The sequence below is a fragment of the Anopheles stephensi genome, chromosome 2, assembly GCF_013141755.1.
Source record: "Anopheles stephensi strain Indian chromosome 2, UCI_ANSTEP_V1.0, whole genome shotgun sequence".
NCBI classification, from domain to species: domain Eukaryota; kingdom Metazoa; phylum Arthropoda; class Insecta; order Diptera; family Culicidae; genus Anopheles; species Anopheles stephensi.
In genome coordinates this window covers 40,204,449-40,227,220 of record NC_050202.1, presented here as the reverse complement: position 1 = coordinate 40,227,220, position 22,772 = coordinate 40,204,449, and the positions used below count along the sequence as shown (strand labels likewise).

The 22,772-nt window shown below is 45.9% G+C and overlaps 1 protein-coding gene across 1 annotated transcript in view; it reads left to right on the top strand.

Moving 5' to 3' along the window:
- LOC118507910 (mucin-5AC-like) overlaps positions 1 to 22,772 on the top strand; it is a 59,216-nt gene that overhangs the window by 1,444 nt on the left and 35,000 nt on the right. The gene's annotated exons all lie outside the window — the stretch shown is intronic.

The window sequence follows — 22,772 nt, the reverse complement described above, 5'->3', positions numbered from 1 at the left end:
CAGACCAGCACCAATTGGTATTTCATAATGAACTCGTGAACCACATTCGGAACAAGTTATCTCGGCTGTGGGCTGTGCACCTTCGACACCGTTTTTTCGCCACCTGAAAACCGTTCGAAGGGGAACTGAAAACGCACCCGGAATGTGCATCCACTGTGGCCCGAAACTGCACTGCAACAAGTTGCTGCGTAACGTTCTCGCTGCCTCGGCGAGAACCGGCCAACGGGAGAATAATGTAATTATGATTGATCTTCCCGTTTTCGCTCCATCCGATTGGCCGATCATTTTGCTCCCAATTATGTTGTATATGATTATGGAAACCGACAGGCACGTCAAACAAGCGTCAACCACCTCGGCCAGTGTGACAGGTAGCATCGAGCAGCTAAAGCAAACGACACGTTACACTTCGTTTCATTTTGGACGATAATCGATACGGAGCACACCTTGCACACCGAGGGCCGCCGCAGCCAGGAACGGGCGCAATTGGTTGTTATTAAGTTGTGTACTTTGGGGAGATGTTTTGCGAATAACATTACCCCCAAATGAGTGTGACATTTCGGTACGAACGTAAGGTACGCTTTTGGTGCCGGAAAAGATCGCTGAGGATCGCCGAAACAAAACAAAAAACAATTGCCCTACACTTCGTCACGAACATGGCTCATAACAATCGCTGTACAACATGCTGTTCGACAGCCATGGATGACCTGTCGGGGCTGGGTTGTACTTCTCACGATTATGCTAATCATTCCGTCTGGTCAGTTGGTGCGGTAGTAGCTTGTCGAACGCCACAATTTGGAGCACTCGGAAACAGCACAGTAGATGATCAGGTGGCGGTGTCGTCGAGATCGAGACACCAACCGGAACCATTCCGTGCCGAATCATGCGGCCCGACGATCTTCCCTCATTAGGATCGATCATAACATGGATATGACGGCGGATGTTTTGCTGTTTCTCGCTTCTTCCTAATGGACCCATCATCGGTGACCCGCGAGGTCACCCGACAAGCATCCGTCACATTCCAACGCGACCTAATCATCACCCAACGTGTGTGCGTACGTTCGTTTGTGTTCGCAAGATCAGAAAAAACACCTTTAAATCCCTTTTACTCATCGCGCACATTACTGTCGAGGTCTGTGCAACAGCTTTTTTCCTTAACTCGATCCCCAGTCCCGTGAATAAACATAATCCAAATTATCGTTCGTCGGCCGATACAAGCTCACGCCGATAATTAATAGGCACGCGATTTAAGCGTCCTCGTTGGCGCATCTTTGCGCTCACGAAGCGACTAATTAATTTTGCCACATTGCCTTCAACTGTGCGGTCAACTTCAACGGCATGAAGCGCTCGCATCACTCGCGACCGGCTCATCTCCCAGAGTCCCTACAATCGATCGGATATAGAAGCGATGAAGTGCTGTGTCTTTGATTTTATTACACTAGCGCCGATACAAAAGTCCAATGTGTTTAGAAAAAAAAACAAGATTGATGATTTCCTTTCGTACATCGCGCCTGCTGCTAAGAGTTCATTCCAATTAACCTACCGCTCGATCGTCTAGCCAGAATCCACAAACCCCGAAACAAAACCCCGATAAGCTGTCTTGGAGCTGTCTTCTCATTGTGAAAGTTTATTTATCAGTACTCACAACCTGCCATTTAACGATCCCAAGCCTTCCGCTTTTTCTCTCTATCTCTTCTGTGCAAAACATTTGCTATGATTAATAGCATAATTGCTGAGGAAGCTTCCTCCTAAAAGCAAACGAACTCCCGCTTACGAAATCACGCTACGACGCTCCGAATGGCCTTGACATTCGTTCCGCTCTACGATTGGCCGGCGTGTTTCCCGACCCCAAGCTCATTTTCATTTTTCCCACAGAGGCCCATGGGCCACTGGCAGTCAAAAAATCACTGACGACCGAATGTTCCCGAGCTAGTCCAACGATTCCCCCCAAAAAGTTGCTACCGAAACGTAATCGTAATCCGGTGTCTTGACATGTCTGTCCATGAAGACAGTTTAATTAACCTTCTTAACAGTCGTGAGCCTGCCGCGTCATGTTGCATGTTCGGCCTCGGTGCAATCGCGTCACCCGGAACAGGACCGATTCACAACTGTCAATTGTCCAATTTAATGATTACAACGCCGCACTTCCGTAACCGAACGTTACGTGGCGTATTTTGCACCACAATCATGCCAATTTTACTCGAGACCTACGCCGGTTTTCATGACCGAAGATGATCGCTGCATTTAAAGCCAATGTTTTGGTGTTTAGGATGTGTTGCGTTCTTTTTTACAGGTGTCTTACTTGTTTCTTTTCGCGCTTTTTCTTCATCGCTTTGCGACCGACGAGCTACCATGCATTCCAAACCAAATCCGATCCACTGCCAATATCGCACGCTCTTCCATCCCCAAAACGTGCCGAGCGTTGACCGATTGTATGTATGTGTGTGTCGGACAAGCGATTGCGGCCCGCTCGATCAATTACCGAATTTTAATTTGATGACACGCTTCTCCACGCCACCATGAATACTGACGACCGAAGTGTGCAGAATGTCCTCGATCACCCTCAAAACACACAATGTCGGGACCGTCGGGATGCTTCCTCCGTATTTGGCGTGAAGCGACTAAGATTACCCACCGGCAAGGGATTTTGGAGCCAAAAATTGGCATTGATCAGTATTCCGGGTGGATGGTGAACGATTTGAGCTTTCGCAGTTATGATTTCTTGAGTTGTCTCCAGCCCCGCCGAACTCGAGGAGAACAAAGTCAAAGTACTACGAAACGAGGAAGAATTTCACTGGCTCTATGACGACAGCGGCCGCTGGTAGTTATCTGGGACATTTCGAATGAATACTGATCAGCAAGGGTGGAATCAAAAGTAGAATACGATTTCGCTTTCTGGCCATCACCTTTTGAATAGTGAAATTTAGATTCCTCTGGTTTTGGGGTACTCGGAGATTGGTTTCTATACGCCCAGGGATGGAAATTCGCATCATTTTGAAGATCGAAGTTCAAACATTATGGAAAATACGCTCTATTGAATCATACTATCATAACGCTGATTATGGAAAGTTTTGTTTTCGGAAAACCTTTAGCCTCAAGCTGCAATTGTTTGTAATCATCCATCCCCACCAAACAAAGCGATCAAAAGCGATCGTGTGTTTAATTGATTCACGCATCTCGGCGCTACAAAAGACTACAACCGCACGGTAAGCAACGAACCTTCAGGAATCCCATCCCGATTCGTGTCGATCTTTCTTTTGTTCGCATCGAGGAGGCTTTGTTCATCGCCTGTTAAAATAAAAACCCCTAATCGGCTAATAGATCCCGTCTTCTTCTTGCTTCTTTGTGTGCGACTGGCACTGCTAATTATTAATGATGCCAAAGAAGCCTCATTCCATTGTTCCGCTGACACATTCACTTATCGCCGTTTTGAGTCATATTTAAACACTTCCATTGGAACTGATAATCATGAAGTGATTTCGTTTTTCCCTTGCGAATGAGACACAAGCAACGCACATCTGCCAAGCTATCTAAGCGGAAAGTGGCGTGCGTCATGAACGCAGTGCACAAAGTCTCTTGGCGGCATTAATTAGACAACCGATGGAACCCTAGCAATAGGTGTGCAAACCGCTCCAAAAGCAAACAGAATAGGGTCCCTTTCGATTGATCGTTTCCAGGGTATGCAGATACACAAACAAGTGCCAACCCGATCTCGGGTTTCTATTTATTGCTTTCTAAACGGATCGGATGTCAAGCATAGACTTTTTTGTTCCTCATTTGCGGCCCCAACATTCGCACCCTCGCAAGTACGCTCAACATCGTCAAACTTTGGCAGGCATCGTTTTTGCCATAACTTTAACGATCTTCGATGTGTCCTCTGCTTTTCAACCTGCTTTTATCTGCCCGACTTGATTGCGCGAGCCACACATCCTCTCGGTGAATCTTCGCCTCAAAACAAGAACCTTCCAACAAGACCAACACCGTGCGGTGTGTGAACCATGTTCGGCCGAGTCCCACCGGTTGCCGACCATTTACGACATGCTCCAGGAATTTGCATAATTTCGTCATATAAAATAATAAACGCTCCCGCGTGTACCCACCAATATGACGATTCGCAAGCGCCAATGACATAAAGACGGCCCAGCGGACTGCCGAAGCCAAGGGACCGGTGCCGATTCGACCTAACACCGTAGCGAGTCATTAGCTCAGGTACGGCTACATTAACTACCGGCATCCGACCGCAGGGGTCACCCGCACATAGCAAAACCATGTACCAACACACACACACACACACACACACACACATACATAAGTCGCAAGTTCAAGGCCTCATGGCATCATCATCATCATGATCATCTTCATGATCTTACTCGCTGCCGTCATGGTGCCTGGCCGTCCATTAACTTCTTGATTCTTCGTTTCTTTATGAACGCGGATAACAGAACCATTAGGGAAACCCCTGTTCACAGCAAGCACAAGCAGCGAAAGACGCACGATCACAAGATCGTCTCGCGTTAGGTGAACAGCGAAAGACTTCACAGTGTCGGATTGCACGGATCGAAGGAATGTCGAAACCAAAAGATCGTTCACCTCGATCGATGTGAAAGTCGGCAAGTTTTGCAGAAAAATTGGGCCACCGGTATTGATGGTGACAATTTTTCAGCACGCACAACAAACCTCGCTTTAAGGCATTTCGCATCCTGTTCTGTCTTTCGGGGAGCTCGAGTTAATAGCCCTGAGAGGATGAGCTTCTCGCAAAGTCTCGCGAACAATCGAACCGAAAAGAAGATAATTTTTCGTTCTTTCCACACACTCGCAGACCGCGCTGTTCAAACACATTAACCTGCTCCGGTGTATTCCAGTTCAGATTAAGAGAAATGAGCGGCACGACATACATTTTGACCGATACATTTGGGTCCTGCTGCATCCCCCCACGGGGATGCCTTACCGCCGTTTATCACACCTTCAGAAAGCTCCCCAAACTGTCCGGCTCGAGAACGAGAATACGGTGGATAAAAATAATACTACTCACCCTTTTTTCCCCTCGCTTGCCCTGCCCTGTCCTATATCCCGAGGGAAGAACTTTGACAAACAAAGTGTTCGGACGGAAATAAGGCCACAGAAGGGCCACGCGATCGCAACATATGCAAAGTGGGTGAAACCAGTTTTTGCTCTTTCTTTACCCATTCTTTCCGCTGACTTTTGAAAATGGCAACATTTCAACGAAATCTCTGCCACACCGGATGAACAGCAAAATTGGCGACAGGCTAAAGAATGACACCGGACGAAAGTTGCCGATTTCTGCCGAAGACAGAGAGGGGGAGAGAGAGCACAGAAAACTCAAACAGCCAAACAAACAAAAGCCTCCTTGCCGGTCAACCACCACCACGTGATGGTGACTGCATATCTTAAAACCTGACAAACAGAGGACTTCAGTGTTTTAGCTAGCTCCGTACCACTACGCTAGGGAGGGAAAGTTGTGCACCAGTTTGACCGAGCCCTCCCCTTCATTGCAAACTTCTTTCCTGCAACGACCGAAAACGGTGCTAATAAGACCGAAAATTAGACCAAATGTCAGTTCGCGGAAACCTCACGGAAACTAGCCGCGAACAGGTGCTGCGTTCTGGTTTGCCGTTTGCCTACTTGCTGGCCAAACAAAAACAACGACGACGCCAACGAACACGCCGAGTGCACGAAACAACATGCCGCAAAGCATGCACAAACGACATCTAAATCTGACAAGCATTACCGAACTAGGTAGGATTAGTGTGGCGGGCTACATTCGCGCTCAATGAGATGCACACGGGGCGCGTGATACGATCGCGAAGAGAAAGAGCAGCTTGAATTATTCATACCACAGGCGCACACCGGCCCCAACGCAACCCGACGCGAGGCAACATTCGCAAACGACCTTTAAACATGCGCCACTCGAGTGCCTGTTACGGTTGTAAAAGAAAGAAAACAGCGACTGCTCCCCTGTCTGCCGGGGCAAAGACAACAAACAAACCTTTCGCCACTTCTTCGCCGGCTTCCCGCAACGATAGGGATCAATTCCCTAGTTTCCTCCTTTTTGGGGAAGCAGATTGATCGATCGGCGGCATGTACCCCGATATCTGTGGGATGAAATCGCAATGCAAAATCGGTTGTTTGGGGCCAGCAACAGCAACCGGCGAAATGCCCTAATGCCCCCGTATTCGATCGTATGGAATCAATATATTAACCTCCTACCACGGGAAAGGTGGCATCGATGAGACATTTCGTTGGGAGCACGCTCGGGGGAGCAACACCACCAAACACGGGTGAAAGTCGGATCAAGCAAGGATTATCCTGCTTAAGCCGAATTGAGTCCAATGGTTGTAATAATATTTTATTTAACGCAGCTTCAGTCCGACTCCTGTTGCCTTCGTCCGGTCCATCAGTCGGTCGGAGATGTCTTGTTCTTGTTCCTCCATCGCCACAATGGGTAGTTTCGCACCGATCGGGATCGGAATAAAACTGCTGTTTATTTTTTAAGCTCGTGAGTAGATTTAATTTTTGCACCAGTTTTATTAAAGCTAGGAAAACATATTTGCATTATTAAATAAATAAAAATCTACTTCTTCTTCATCCTTGGCAGTACGATCTCGAAGAGTCTTGGTCTGCCATTTCCATAAATTCTGGGACCATTATAAAATATCCCACCAGGCCGACCTCAGACAACTATCCCTTTTTTATTTTGTCTGACCAAGATCTGTTGAGGTTGTCCCATCCGGACCTTCCCCTAAGACTGATTATCCAGCAAAGTGTAAAGTCAGTTAAGTAAGCCAGAAGTGGCTAGCATGATCTGCTTTTTCTTTAAATGGCTCAGACCATTTCCTATAATGATGTGTGATGACTTCTTCATATATTTTTATCGAGACAGGATTTATGCTCCTATTTTTGTTCAGACTCTTGTTCGAATTCTCTTATTCTGAGGCTTACTTTCTCTATTTAGACTTCCACCAGCCAGAGTCATAAGTATTTTTGCTCGGATGGCCAACAGATGATGATTACAGCTTTATTATAAGTAGCATCCCGCCATTTTGTCCAAATAACCGTAACAAGCTGAATTTATTATGAAAACATCGCAGAAAAGCGCAAACAAAACTCTTTCAAAATCACAACACCCCTAAAATTCAAGGAACATGCATGCAATTCAGCGTCGCAAGAATAAGAAGAATCAATTTAAACGTTCGAAGTATCTTTTGAATAATTTCTACAAGAAAACGCCAACCACATAAAATCGTTTAAACATCAAAATCGTAGAAGGATAACTTCAAAAGTCTAAGCAGAGATCCAAAGTTGACATAATTTTTCAACAAAATCTCCTGTACTTCCAATACTTGTACTACACTGAGATTCTAGTTACTTGGTTCAATCCAACCTCGATTTCGGTGCCTTATGTTCTATCCTAATGCCTAATGCCCACTGTACATCGCCACGGATTTCTTACCCCTTTTTGCTACATTTTGTTACACGTTCAAGAACGCACCTTACAAGCTGTTTGGCTCATAACTTTGCCCGTGCCCTGTCTTCATTCACCCTCCGTGCGAAGACCTCCTTCTTCAATGACCTTGTTGCACCGGGCACTTTCTTTCACGCTTCGCTCGAGGTCGAACAGCGCCCGTTTAATATGCCGTGGGCATATGCATCAGCGCCGGCACCGTGGATGCATCCAGGGCGTCTTACGTCATTCGATTGAAATCCAAACAGGAGTGTCTATCCCGGGAGTTCGTACTTCAATCGATGCAGCTAATTCAACTGCGAAGGTTGGAGAGAAATGCGAAACCAGGACACAGTTTTGCCTTCTACAGCAGTGTCTGTCCCCTTTAATAAACTCATCACCAGCAGCCCACAAGAAGAACCTGCCGCAGAACAAATAATTGAACGCAACGCGTTAATACGCACGCATTGTTGTTTCGGGGCGTGTATGCGTGCGTGTGTGAGCTGTATATTTGCTTTGGAAAACATTTTTTGTTCTCTCTTTTTCTCTCTTTCTCTCTACTTGTGCACTCCACACCCAAAATACCACCGCAAACAGTTTTTCCATTCTGTTGCCAATTTTCGTTCCGGATCTCGTTTTCCGTTTCCAGGCCACTTTTTACATCCCTTTATACGTCATGCACGTGCTCGTTTTTGGGAGCTTTTTTTGCCTACTTTTTAGCTGGCCTCCGTTTGGCTTCTCGCGATGGGAACTTAACGAACCATTCATAAATTCTCATCACTACCATTACCACTTCGGAAAAAGTGCATGCTGCATGCCGCAACAACCTCAATGCCGAGACCACAATCACCTCCCTTCACCGCACCGCATCACAAGCGCGCGCGTTCGCCGGACAATCGCAATCGATTGCATTGCTGAACGAATGCTCACCAATCCCGGGTGGATAAAGTTGGAAATGGTATGAAAGAATGCTTCACGGGCGACTGACAGAAAAAAAAACACACTCACACAAAACTAACAGCACTCACACACACACACTCGTTCTGGTCCTTTAATAAACACATTGGCCGGTTTGGGAGCCGTGAGACCCGTTGGGGGTTGAGAAAAAGTAACGGAACGCACGCTTTGAAAAATCGACCGATAAACTGGAATCGATGGATGAACCATTGCCGAATACCCGGCCGTGGCAGGAAATGGAAATCGCCAAACCTTTCCGCAATGATGTGGCGTTCCCACTGAAAGGTGGGAAAAATCAACCACTCAACCTCCGCCAATCCACCAAAGTGTTTGGCTATTGGAAATGAAAAATCGTTCACCCTGTGCGGTGTGGTGAGCACGGGGACCAAACCAAAAAAAAAAGGAGCACACATTTTTATATCGCCATTTTGTGTCCTTTCTCCCAGAAGAACCCCCCATCGGTACGTTGATGTTTATGCTGTCCCTGTGCCGGGCAGCGTTATTATTTAGCAGCTCAATACCGGTCGGTTAATTTTTGCCCCGATTCCCCAGCTGGACCCACCAAACTCCCCGCTATTGAAAATTGCATTTTTTACGTGCCAGGAATATTTGCGCACTTTAGTATTTTTGCAATTCACTGTGCTTTCCGGTGTTGATCAAACAACCGGCCCAGCCTCACATCGCGACGCATTCGACGCTAGTCAAACAAAACGCACCAGCCCCGGGGGCAGCGTCTGAGCCTGATTTATTTATTTCTAGACAGTTTCGGTTGCGGTATTTTTCTCTCGCTGGCCTCACTTACGCTATCATCATTCCTTTTTGGGGGATTATTGGAAGTGTTTTTTAGCTTATTTCACATCCTAAATTCCAATGCTGTTCAATGTTGGTACGAATTAACTGAAGCATAGCCGAAGAACGCATTTCACCAAAGTCAAGTGTGATGTGGGGACTGCGCTGCACATTGGAATGTGGATAAATATGAAAAACAAAATTTGGATGAACTATGCGAATTAACGTGGCTGGTTTTTTTTCCTGTAGTTTCCTCGAAAGAACGTTAATATTTTTCATAAGCAGAAACATTCTTAGTAGCTGCTCAAAAACCAAGTTGATTGAATTATCCAATTTGGCGACTCATCGAGTGAATGAACAACAAAGCACACGCACACATAAAAATTGGAAAATTGTTAAAATTACGACTGAACAAGCAAAAATTGAGCTGCGTATCCACAACTCCCCACAACTCTATCAAAGTCTAAAAGAAGCATTCGCATAAGCTTCCAATAGAACATAGAGGTGTCAGACGCTTTCTCTTTCAACCCATGATTTCTCCAACAACTCAGTTAAATTATTCAAATCTCAGACGAGGAAAAAGTCATACCTAGTCACATTGTTATCAGATGGTATAACGACTTCGAGGGCATATAAGTCCACAATTAACGGTAAAAGAAAAAAAAGGACTGGATTTTTTTTATACCTTTCCCGTGGTATGTACAGCCCATCAGACCCTACCAAGTCTATTGCACTGCACGATGATCAAGATCGTCCCGGCTCGACACCTATGAGCCAGGAATCCTTCTGGGCCCAAGAATAGGAAGCTGGGCAGAATCCAAGTTTCACCGGCATATGTGAATACTGCAACAATAGATGTTTCTAAGCAGTCTCAACCTCGTCTATCGTGACAGGTATTTCTTTACTTTTCCAAGGCTACGATCGCTTATATGAACATTGTCTCTGTCACAACCAGCTCGATTTTTTGGGAAGTTTCAGATGCACAAGAGAGTCCAACACAAATTGTATCTATGTCAACTGCACATGCCAGGATCTGGGTTGACTTAAGGGAGCCGATCCTCGAAGTTCTCTTCAAAGGGTCAAAGCCTCCCTAAAGTCGTCCTTAGACCTTACCAGTCTCCAAAGCTACATTGACAAATATTTATGCTATAAAAATTCATTGAAATTCGCAGGGACTTTTCAATATTAATTAGCATTAAGAATGCAATAAGAACAAAGTCCACCATTATCAACAACCTAACAATGTGAACAAACCCTATGTCGCTTTGTTAGCTTATCTAACAAACCCACTACAACTAAAACTCTACAAAAAGAAAACTGACAGTAAATGATGCCATGCCTATGCTCAATACCCACTCCTCATAATAGACATGCCCAATGCTATTTTGATCGTAAAAAAAACACTTCTTCTCGCTAGCTTCTTGCACCAGATCATGAAAAGCGATTAACCACATTCACTTACATGCAAAATGCTTAAAAGTAAGAGATGATAAAATTTTCAAAATACTGAAATAATACAATGAATATTCTAATGATGAATAAGCGACTAGGTAATTTCAAATGATCCTACGATGCTGGAGATTATGCGATGCTGTTCTTCTCCCATGGTACTCCATCCTCAAGATGTCTTTGCCCGACTTTTCTGATTCCCTTGACTTGATTTAAACCGTAACTGGACTCAGCTGGACCGATTCAGATACCTGAACTCCACTGAACTACTTGACCTACGCTCCAAAGTTCTATTAATACGAATATTTAACCATAATCAATCAAGCCGAATAAAATGACCTGATTTAAACATAAATCCTATCAAATTTTAAATACAACAATTCGATTTCGCTTTACGTGCACACATCTACATTATGACTCATCTTTTTTCCACCGCTTCTTCTTATGGAGCATTACCCAAATATCAATCGCCGTATCGGACAACACCGTATTAACCTTATCGGACGCGTTCAAATGCAAATACCCGAGCATAAAAACCCCAACTCCCCTCGTTTGACATCAATCGTACGTGCCGGGCCAGACAGACAGGTGCTTAAAAGCTTACGGTTCGATTGGAATCATGCGTGAATAATGGGACCCCCGAAGAAATGATTTTCCGCTCTCTTAACCCCACCAACAACTGGCGCCCGGCCAATGGCTTTTCACCGCTAACGGCAACTTTGCAACCTGCGCCCGATAGATAATTATTGCATGCATTCGTGCAATTATTACCACTAGCCCATAGGTGAAAATATATTCGCACCGAGGCACTCTTGCACATCAGTGGCCAGCCCAGGCTACGGAGATGAAAGCATCCTGCGGAAGGCCCTTCGTCGGCTAAACTTGCGCCAAACTATGTAGCCCCGCTCGGTAGGGCATCATCGTCATCATCATCATCATCGGGCGTCGCACTGGCCGCCTCTAATTGATTTATGGCTTTGGCTCGTTGAAAGTAGCCTCCCGTTTGGCGGAGAACACACGAGCGCATCGGAAAAGTCGTGCACGGCCGGAAGGATTACGATTCATTTTCCAACAAACAGCTTTCTACCTTGTGCCGGCGGGATAACAGCGGCTCACACCGAAGGTTTTCGCGTTTGGTCACCGATGATGTATTTCGGTCGTGGTGCGTTGCTTCATGGCCACGCTGGCGCCATCGCTATCGTCGCCGACCGTTGCAGAAGGATCAGTTCTAATTAGACGCCAATCGATTCTGATTACCACCGTGCAATTAGCGAAAGTGTTTCTGCGACACCGTACACACCCCGTAGTCCCGTAGCACAGATTTCACGACACCGCATCCGTAACCCCGCTTGTTTTCGTTCTTTTATTTCAGGTAAGCTTTTGGCGTTAATTTGCAAACATCTCCGTCACTTAGCTTAAGAGGAAGCCTGGAATATCTGTAAGTAGCGCCAACGGTAAGCTATGGGCGATGAAATACTGCTTTTTAAACAAAATGCGGCAATATATGGACACGAAACCTTTCTTTCTAAATTAACCCAAATTTTATACATCAAACTACTGCGACCGGTTTTAAACCTCTCATTCGTGAGTGAATTCTTCTCGTAACCGATCAGAAACTCGGTAGCTAGGAGACATTATGAGCTACGATAGCTCTGCTGTGGAATTTTTATGCCCCTAGACAAGAACCTCTATAAAACGAATTCTTCCCTCCGCTACGCTCTCTAGACGCTCGCTTCTTATCATTTGAAAGCGTCACAAATTCGTAAAACCGGCACGGATTAAAATGTCGTAAAAACTTTGCATTCGCCCCAGTCACAACAATGGCCAACAGCATTGCCCAAAAGCATCAAAGACACCGATTTTCATCCGATTAAAACACAATGACGAAACCCATTAACGAGTCGACCGATCGATTCTCTCCCACGTTGCCGCTTCCCCAGAACCCACATATCGAGCTGCTTTATTCGCTGCTAATGGAGCTTTATTTGACCAAACGTTTGTCTAATGTCTAAACTACACACGACTGCGAATGTGGCCAGTAATTCGGGTGCGTCACAATATCGGTGACCTACAAAAAGTCCGAAATTGAGCCGCCGCTTCCTTCGTGAACGTGACGGCACGTGACATCAGACGGCGTACGCAAATGAGGACACCTTCCCATTTTGTTACTCCCTGCTCCTTCTTTGTGGCAGGGATCTTGTCTTACGGAGCACAAAGCATCCCAGATGAACCCGTCCCGTGTGAGATATTTCAACGCAAAACTGCAACAAATCTCTGTACTCTGGGGGGGTGGGGGCACGGTGAGGTTATTGAATTACCGAAAGATAAGAAAATACAGCAATACGGCCAGGCCGCTCTTTATGAATAAAAAAAATAAGAAAATATGAGCATCCCGGATCGTTCTCCGCAATATTCACCCCACGTCTCCACGTACGTACGTGGGAGATGTCGATAAAGAAAGGGGGGGAGAGGCGGGGTGCAGGGAATCCATGGCGCGACAACCGCCGTGTACCTAAACCACCGTTGACCCATTTCGCAACGTACGCTTGGAACCGGTTCGATAAAGATCACCCCAAACTCATGTCCTCACCTATTTATTTAGCCTGCCCGGTGGAGTTTTGATTGTTTTCTTTTTTTGTCCTCCCCTATATCCTGCTTCCCAATGGCACCCATCACACTGGGGTTGTGTCGTGCTTTTCCTTAGCTCATATGAGGGAACTCTTGTAGTTGCGCTTTTCTTCTTCTTCTACTTGCTGCGGCGAGCATTCTGGCGTGCCAGTGCAAGTGCAAGTGCAGCATCCGGGAACCACCACAGCATTAGAACGACGAAAGTTCAGTTGATGTGCCAGTTCGATTGGCCCGCGAAAGAAGCCCGCGCGAGTTAGCGACGGCCCGCGACCTAGCGGAATTTTGTGTTCCAACTCCGCATCGCATCGCGACCCTCCGTGTGCAACCGAGTGTATGTATGTACATCCGTAAAACCGTAGGGTGACCATAATTTAGCGCAAATCGTGATGTTGCACCGTTCTCGAAGCTTTTTTTTTCAAGCCCAATGTACCTTCCAACCGGCGAATGGCAAAATTCGTCTCCATCGTGAACCTAAATACGATACCGAAAAAAAAACCTCAACTCGAACCTCAGCTCACAAGGATCGTCTGTTGTCTTGTGTGTTGGGTATCAACTACATCGTTACGATGGTCCGGACCCGCGTCATCAAGCAAGAGCACGGGGTGCAGGAACGCTGGGTGATAAGCTATTATTAAATGCTACTCGTACGAAGCGCGAGCGTACAAAAACTTTCAATGCAAAGTGATAGTATGCTGGAACCACTGACACATTTTAGCAACAAGAACAAGAGGTAAAACCGAAACCCCCCAGCTGAACCTCGATACTTTGTGGATGCAAAATAAACCTTCAATCTAACGCGACCCAGAACACACAACACGCAAAAAAACTTGCACCTCGTCATCCATCATAGAAGCAGCCACCACTACCGGCTTTGTTGTTGTTGTGGCAGAGCATCATCATCGATCCTGGCATGCGACGGGATGCGGGATGCTCCCACAACGGAACGCATTACTTCCGTGCGAATCTATCCATCCATCTTGTCCAATCACAGCATTCCAAACGTCAGACGACACACAGACTCACGTCAGCCAAACGCGGTGCCATTAATTAGTGCCTCTGCTCGTAAGTTTTATCGCAAGTTGTTCTCGCGGGAAGGCTTTAAAGCACTACAAAAAAAATGACACCATGCATGGGACAGCCTCGAAAGTTTGTTGCTCGCTAGCACGGCGTTAGCACAGTGCGTTAGGAGGATCGCTGCAATGGAAGGCTACCACATGGGCTGATAGAAGATGCTCCGTACCTGTCCCATTTACCCCCACGGTGTCAACTTGCTACTGGACCTTTTTTTCTTTTCGCATTGCACCCGCCGATGTCGCGATCCATCTCAAACCGACAATTGCTCCTGTCATGTTGTACACAATGTGCAAAACTAGACGATCAAACGCGCGCGTTCTCTTCTGCCTATTATGCGCGGACAAAAGAGAGCAAACAGGGTCTTTCGATGCTTCTTCGACTTCACACGCCGCTGAGACACCGACCGCTAGACGAACAGATGTGAGAATCTCCTTTCGGGCGCTTAACCAAGCCAACCCGAGAATGATTGATTGCGGATGGGAATTATTTGATGAATCATTTCGCACAGGCACACTTTAGTCATTGAACTTTATCATCACATCATCATCATCATCGTCTGACGACGAACCGCGTGTTTGAAGGCAGTGCGAAAAATCGCGGCCCGCGGTTCAATCATCGTCTGCTTGTGTGCCTTCTTCTGTGTCTTCGGGATAGGTATCATCCCTTGGAAGGAACGCGCCGTTCAAACCGAACGATGAACGGGGCCAATTTGAGCTCACCATGAGATCACTCTCGGCTCGGCATCCATATTAGAGGAACGATTGATTCTCAAGAACATCCCGCAGGTTCTTTTGCTTGCCGATTTTGTTATTCTAACTACTCCTCATGCTTTAGTGGTGCTTTGGCCACGAACTAACGCTGACAGGGTAGGGTAATAAATTACCTCAACATCCGGTTTTGATGTCGGTTTCGGGATCGATCCGCTATTTAACCCATTCTGCTTTGCATCTTGGGCTCCTTCCCCCTCTAAAGCTCGAATTTGATTGATCACTGGCAAGCGTTCGATACCGCCAGCCCAAAAAGGGATTCGCGATTTGAAACTTTTGAACGTTCTCGACTGCCACGAGTTCGTCTCGTCTTTTGCTAAGCTATCCCTTGGCTCTATTTTCCGGTTACAGACAGTGTTTACGATTCACCAAACCACATAATGGGTCACATCTCACTGCACAGTAGAATAATTCGGTTCAGCTAGTTTTACATCGAACACGCGGGTGCTACCCACCGTTGTTTATTGCAAACAGAAATTGTCAAATCAATTTGCACAGCACACATGTCCAGTGGAAATGAATTCGAGGCGAGAAATCGAAGCTTGAGGCTGGCCGGCGGTTAGAGCCCGAGTGCGTAAAAGATTTGAAACGATCGCCACCCATGACGCTTACCGTGGCATTCACCAATTCATCGACTACCTCGCCAGTGGGAGGGACACGTGGCCAACCTAACCGTGGCAAGGTTGCGTTTGCTTAGCCTGGTACGTGTCTGGGCAACTTGATGATAGGTGCCGTACCATTTGCTTCAATCAAACGAACCAACGGGGCTCCGTTTGCAGGATCTGGCAGGTGGATCTGGCTTCTAACCGTGCCAGGCCGTTTCCACCTCGTTTCCAAACCGTTTACCACTAATGGGGGAGTATTTACGGTGGCTCCGCTCCGATGGGCCCACCCAGCCCGACCCGCACCTTACATCGCTCACGAGTGTTTGATTCTTTGTTCTCAAAATGCGGAGTATTTCACCTCCCGACGAACTGCCGAAACTGCAATGGCTATTTTTACAGATGAGAAATACGTGAGGTGCCTTAATATTTCGATTAGCGTGCCCTGCGCTGAAGGCGACTTTGTCGAATCGCAAAGTTTGCGTTGGGATACCCGCTACTGTTGAAATAAATGGCCGGCAGTAAAAATTTATCCCTCCTTTCTTGGCCCCCGACTCCATCCCACGTTATGCCACGTGTTGTTATTGGCCTTCCGTATATCCTTCTCTGGGTCGCCGGTCCGACCCCGGTTGCATGGTTAATGTTTGATGGTTCAAGGATGGTTCGGAATGGTTTGGGATGTGGAATATAGGTTTTGCCGAATGTGTGTGTGTGTTCGGAAAACGACTATTAGATGCGGATCGATAGCCCGATAGTCGATCGGAGTGGGATCCCGGCGGTGCAAACTGTGCGTACAGTTACACATCCTTTCCGACAGTTTCGAATCAATCAACAGTCGCTCGAGCCCGCGTTTATGGATCGGCGAGGCACCAAAGGGATCTCGTGGAATGGGACGTGCGAACGCGATGAGATGGTTGTTTATGGTACGCTCGATAATGCAAATTGCTTTTTAATGTTAAAAATATAAATTGTGTGTTTACCATATCTTTAAGAGCAGGAAACACACTGTACACGTGCGTAACAGAATGTTCAAACGGTTTATATGTATGCATCAGTTATTGCTTGGCAAATAAATGCATTTCTCAACGATGTATGAAAGCCGTATATGAATACTGAAACGATATCATTGATAAAATTTAAAAATACATGATAATCAATTAGTTCGCGAGTCTTGTTTCGGATAGAAATATAAAGCTTAACTTATTTGTTACCATCCTTTTTCTCTTCCGTACCAAGTTTGGTTGTATCCTTTTATGATCTTTATGTTTTGAACAACGTCTCACATTCACAGGTTAATACCTCATTTCTCTTGGCCTTGACTATCTAGGTGAACTAGGCATAGGTGAACCTAACTCACTTCTTAGTGGGATTTTAATCCTTGTTTTTTTAAGCTTTCTCTTACCTCAACCATGCAATCTACTTGATTTGGCAGGCTTTCCTCTGTATTTTGAAGTTTTGGCAATGAAAAACATTATATCCTGCTCTCTACAACCTTCATGTTCGCTAACCAGTACTTAAACAAGACAAGATAGAAATCAGTTTTACAACGGCTGAAACATGTCCCCTGCTATAGTCCCATTAAAGATTTATCGTAGCTAAACAATGACTATTGCGAGTGCTTAAACGTTACTCGCAGTGGTGGGTCAAAATGTTTGGAGGCCCGGAGCGGAGTGGCAGTTGAGGCCGCTCTAATTGTGATGTTAGAGGGAAATAACAGGATTTCGCTCACCGATGAGGCCCCCCTGAACGACGAGGCCCCGAACGGTCGCTCCTTCCGCTCCTATGTTGACCCGCCACTGGTTACTAGACATACTTAATGTTTAACTAAGATAGGTTTTAATGTCTTTAAAAAACCAAAACAGCTATTGACACAATGGAGGTCTGCTAATTTTGCTCACTATTTATATCTAAACACTAAAACGAAACCTCATATTTTTCTGATACATGTAACATAAACGTTATATCTACCTTTGTCTCGTTATAAGAATAAGTCACAAAATACTCGACCAACAACGTCAGAGCTTTATCAACACAAAGAAAAAAAAAACATTGCATGCTCTTCTGTACTCGCACATCACATCCAAGAATCTTCTTACTCTGGCATGTTTTAATGACCCCAGCAATGAGGCTAAATAGTGGCGTCTACATTGTCTTTAAATAACTTCTCTTTACACAAAACCCCGATTCTGCCATAAAATAGTGACCGCATCAACTATTCAGAAAATCTCACTCTTTACGACCGATCTGCCCTCCCATCAACCCCTCGAAACCAGCAACCCGTCTGTTGCAGCAACAGCAAATCCCTGATACGCAGCGCTTTCTAGGATGCAGCTCGCCTATCACAAGCGACACAATTAACAAATAATTGACATCACAGACAAAATGTAATCCTCGATAAGTTAAAGTCCCCATAAACAGTCTACCAGCATTCCGGTACCGCAAACAACCCGCCATCCCGTGCCTTCTTGGCCGTTTTCCGAAACTGGGGAAGCCTCCCCAATGTCGTTTGGCTTTTACTGCCCGTGGCAAACGAGAATTGCAGAAAAGGGTGGCTGGCTGGCCCTCCCCTACGGCGCATGAATTCCGACCCTGGTAAGCGTTTGTATAAATTATTAAACAGCTAACCGACAGAACACCAACAGCAATCGGATCCACCCGATGGAAAAATGATCGCGCGCAAAGGGATGGGATCAAAATATTTTCCACTCCATAAAGAAGCGGCCGGGCTAGGTCCGGAGCCGGAAAGATGCGGTCCAGCAGCACCCTTCAAAACCTATCCACCGGGAGACCGAGAACGAAGGTGCCGATGAAGGTGCACGAGGGAAGAATCCCAAAGATAGCTGTAAAATATGTAAAATAATTCCTCCTCGCCGTACCGTCAAGACTGTCCCTCCCGATGGCAATGTGGAGGGGTGGGGGGTGTTTTTGTAGCCGATTGGCGATTGGTGTGCCTTTTTTGTGCGCCATTTGTCCATTCCTGCTGTCTTGCTTCTTCCTTCGTTCCTTTTCTCGCCCTCTGATCATTGCACATTCCTTGAGGGCGTCCTTCACGTGCGAACCTCTGATCCTTGTGTCTGGATCCTCCGAATAATGGGAACCGGTCGGAATCCGGGTGCAGCAGGGGGTAAGCAGCTTTTTAACGACCCTAGCGCCACCGGACCCAAACCCACACACACACACACACACACACACACACACACACACACACACACACACACACACACACACACATACACACACACGCACACACGATCTTAATAACTGTGCCAACTGTTGCACGATTGCATCATGCCGGTGATCTTACCCGCACAGGTTCCCTCTGCTCGAAGTGATATGCAAATTAATTAACTCACACATCCTCACACGCACACACAGCCACTTTAAGTGCGATAAAAAAGTCATAAAATGCACATCACACCTCCACGAGCCCCCCTTGGAACCACGAACGGAGCAATCCTCATTGCAAATTGTCATCACACTGCGGTGTGCATCGATGCATCCCCTCGAGTCTCCGCTAACCCGAGCTGGGAGAGAAAGATCATTGATCTCTACGCTTCGTGCCAGTCGGTAAAAACATACCGTCATCGACTCATGTTTACCGTTGCGATTATCGAGTCAACAGTTTGCGCAGCTCCAAGTCCACCTCCATATACAGGAGGCCACAGAGAAAAGGCTGGACTAGCATAACGAGATCACCCGCTGTGCCGTTTGTCACAGGCTAGACTGCCACTCCCAGGGAATAGCCAACTCTCCCCACCATCATCCACACGGATGATACATCTTCCAGCCTCTGCTTTGTCATCGAACCACGGTGACTAATTGAGGCGAAGTGCACCAGAATGGCACAGGAGTCGCACAAATATTTATCAACTCCTGTGTCACTCTCGGATGGGAAGTTCCCACTTTGTGGGACGGCACAAAGAGCTCGGTGCGAAGAACTCGGTGAATCAAATTAGGTTCTAACGATTTGTACAATTGGTTCTGCGCTCTTGGCCATTCGTACGTTCGACACCATCAGCAACAGCCGTTTGCTATTCTCCCTTCAAATCGGTTGGGTGTAAGCTGCCATTCGTTAGCCCCACGGAACGGCCCATTCAATACCCAGTGTTTGCCCTTTTCTGGTGACGCAGAACGCAACACCGTCCGGTCCGGTGGCATCAGGATAAGAAACTCGCTGAACTCTGGTACCCCGGCACCGTTTAACCTCCTTTTTAAGATAGTCATACGGAACAGCCAACCAATTTCCCCACGAACGGGAGCATAACGATCACGATCGGTGAGAAATTTTATGTCCCCATTGTTAAGGCACTAGCGCGTTTAATACCGTAAAATCGGAAGAATCTGCCCGCGGAAGCTGACGAGGGTTGCATCTTCCCGATGCAACGCTGGCCAACTAACTGTAATCAAAAGCGTTCCCTCTCTGGCCCACTTGCCCGGGCGTGCATTTCCCACAAACAAGCTCTCGCTCTTGTAACTTCCAAACTCCATCCCGAAAACCCACTTAAAAGGGTACTTCCTTCCTGGCCATTCGCCCCGTCCGCTTGGTTATGCAATTTCGTCCGTCGAGAGGTAGCGGAACTTTTGGTCAATTTCGTCGCGGATTTTCCAATTAGGCGTTATTGCCTCATTATCGGGTTGAGTTTTCAGCGCCGTTTGGAGTGGAGATTTCACACCCATCGCAGGATAAGGGCCAAGCGAATTCAGTCGAACGCTGTGCTCTGCTGTGCCGGTCGCCTGATCATTAACGCCCATTGCTGTGCGCCGATGGAAAGATACTTACCCGGGCCGATAACGACACTATCGTGATCGCGATAAACTTCGATAAACGACTTCGGTTGCGGTGGAGATTTGCTTTTTTCAAATTAGTGAAAAAGGAAAAAACAGCAAGCGCGCTATATAGTGCCAGCGGAATGAACGTGCCAGTGCCGATAATAAGTCGACGTGCTCATGGTTTTCCTCACAATTTGGGTCAATTGGATATAAATCTATGCCTATTATCTGGCAGGCGAGCGGAGTTGTAATTTGACCATCGATAGTGGTCGTTGTGAGTTCTTCTGTGGTGCTTCTGTGTGGCTTTGTTAATAATTTATTTAATCACAACTATGAATGTCAAACTCACTTACGAACTTACTGTAAAGGCTTCAATTAGAAAGGCTCTCATTTGACTTATTTTCAAACAGCCCCGAGACTCTAAACCTTGACGAGAGTGTAAACCTTTCCCCTTAAGCTTGTTAGAGTAGCAGCTCGGTTGTTTGTGCACTTCAATGTATTTTCATATAAAATGAGTTGCAATTCAATTGAGACGCGCTATCAAAGTTTTACACGGTAGATAGCTAATTTTTAACATTAAAAATGTACTCAGCATAGCATAATTCAGGTCGACCCGGTCCACGTGGGCAATAAACAAATATGAGGATACAACTACGAGGTATCATTATGGCAGGCATGATCTAAGAAATCGTTAGGTTCAAGAAGAAAACGAAGAAAAAGAAGAACTAAACCAACACATTATTCTTCCTTGTTGAAATGGCATATAAAAACTTTTTGAAACATGACTTAAAAAACTTAATTAACCGTTTAGAAATTCATACTTTGAATAAATGCCAAAATTATGACTAGGTTGTATCTTAATGGGTTGAGTGTTTCATTATAATTTCAACTCAATTTTGACTCAGCATTCTATCATCAAGGAAGAAGAAGAAGAAGTAACGGCTCAAGAATTCGATGAAACGGATAAAACCTGTTTCGTGTTTTGTTTTTTGGCTCTCCACAACAATATTCTTTATGTTATTGTCAATCCTATTGTCACCGTTATTAAATAGCTTTTCCAATTTCCTAATTAAGCATTCATCGCATTAATAATCCTTTCAACACCAAGGACTATTGTGAATCGACGAAAAACAACAATTAATAGACAAGCTTTCTATGAGAGTTTTCCGATAGAGAATGACGACGAGGCTGTTTTTCTATCATAAGGCTATTTCTATTTGAATAGAATAATATTTTGAAATTATTTTATTCAAATTGTTGTAAAAACAGCGAATTTCATAACATTGAAGACCCAGCTTTTTATATAAAAAAAAATGACTCAGTAAATACCCCAATGACTCACCCCGATGATATACCAATGTCGAAAGTGAACTATGTGAGTCACCCTTTGGGCAAACCAAGTTAATCAATCCATCATCATGCTCCACTTGAAATAAGATCAACCTCAACGCTGGAGCACATACCTTCCATAATGACCTGTTTCTGTTTTCAAAGTTTGTCTGTTTGTCTAACCGCCCCGAAAGAACGAAGTCAACGAACCTATAAATAAAGCCGTAAACGATCACACAGAAAAAAAAACACCGTAAATCCCACAACCTGCAATCAAACCCGCCCGTTGGAACACTTTTCGAGAACAAATTGTTAAAGTAAACAAATCGTGAAGGATGGCGTCTTCATAGCGTGAAAGCTTTTTTGATCTTCCCTCGCTACGTCACAGCCAGAGCTTTTGCTGCGCGACATCACCCTCTGCGACACACCGCATCATGTCGCACTTGAACTTGAACGCACGCACGTCATACGGTTCAACTTGAGCTCACTAGATCAAGGCGATCGTGTTTTTGCCCCGAACCGTTACACTCGTAAACCTGTGAATTGTACGATGATGCCGCTCATATCGGGAGACTGTAGCGATCGGTGACCGGATGATGTGAATGTCCGACGATTCGCGCCCCACAGACTCTACCCCCGGTAGAGTCCCCCCACGCGACCGAGCACCCCAAGTTTCTGAGTTGCGTGTTTGTGAATTTCTTGTCGCCCAAGAACCAGTTTCTTCATGCCGATCAAAAAAGGTGCGATCTGCGCGGACTTCAGCGCACCGGTATCCGTACCGTACCGTACCTCTACATCCTTTAAGCCTACCGAAGGAGATTTGGTGAGATTCTATTTTCATGAATCATATGTAAATTTTCTGGCATACAACTCGCGATTTTGCGGCGTTGTACCGTTAGCAGTGGGAATGTGCTTTCCGATGATCGAGAGATCGGTTCGGTGGCCAAG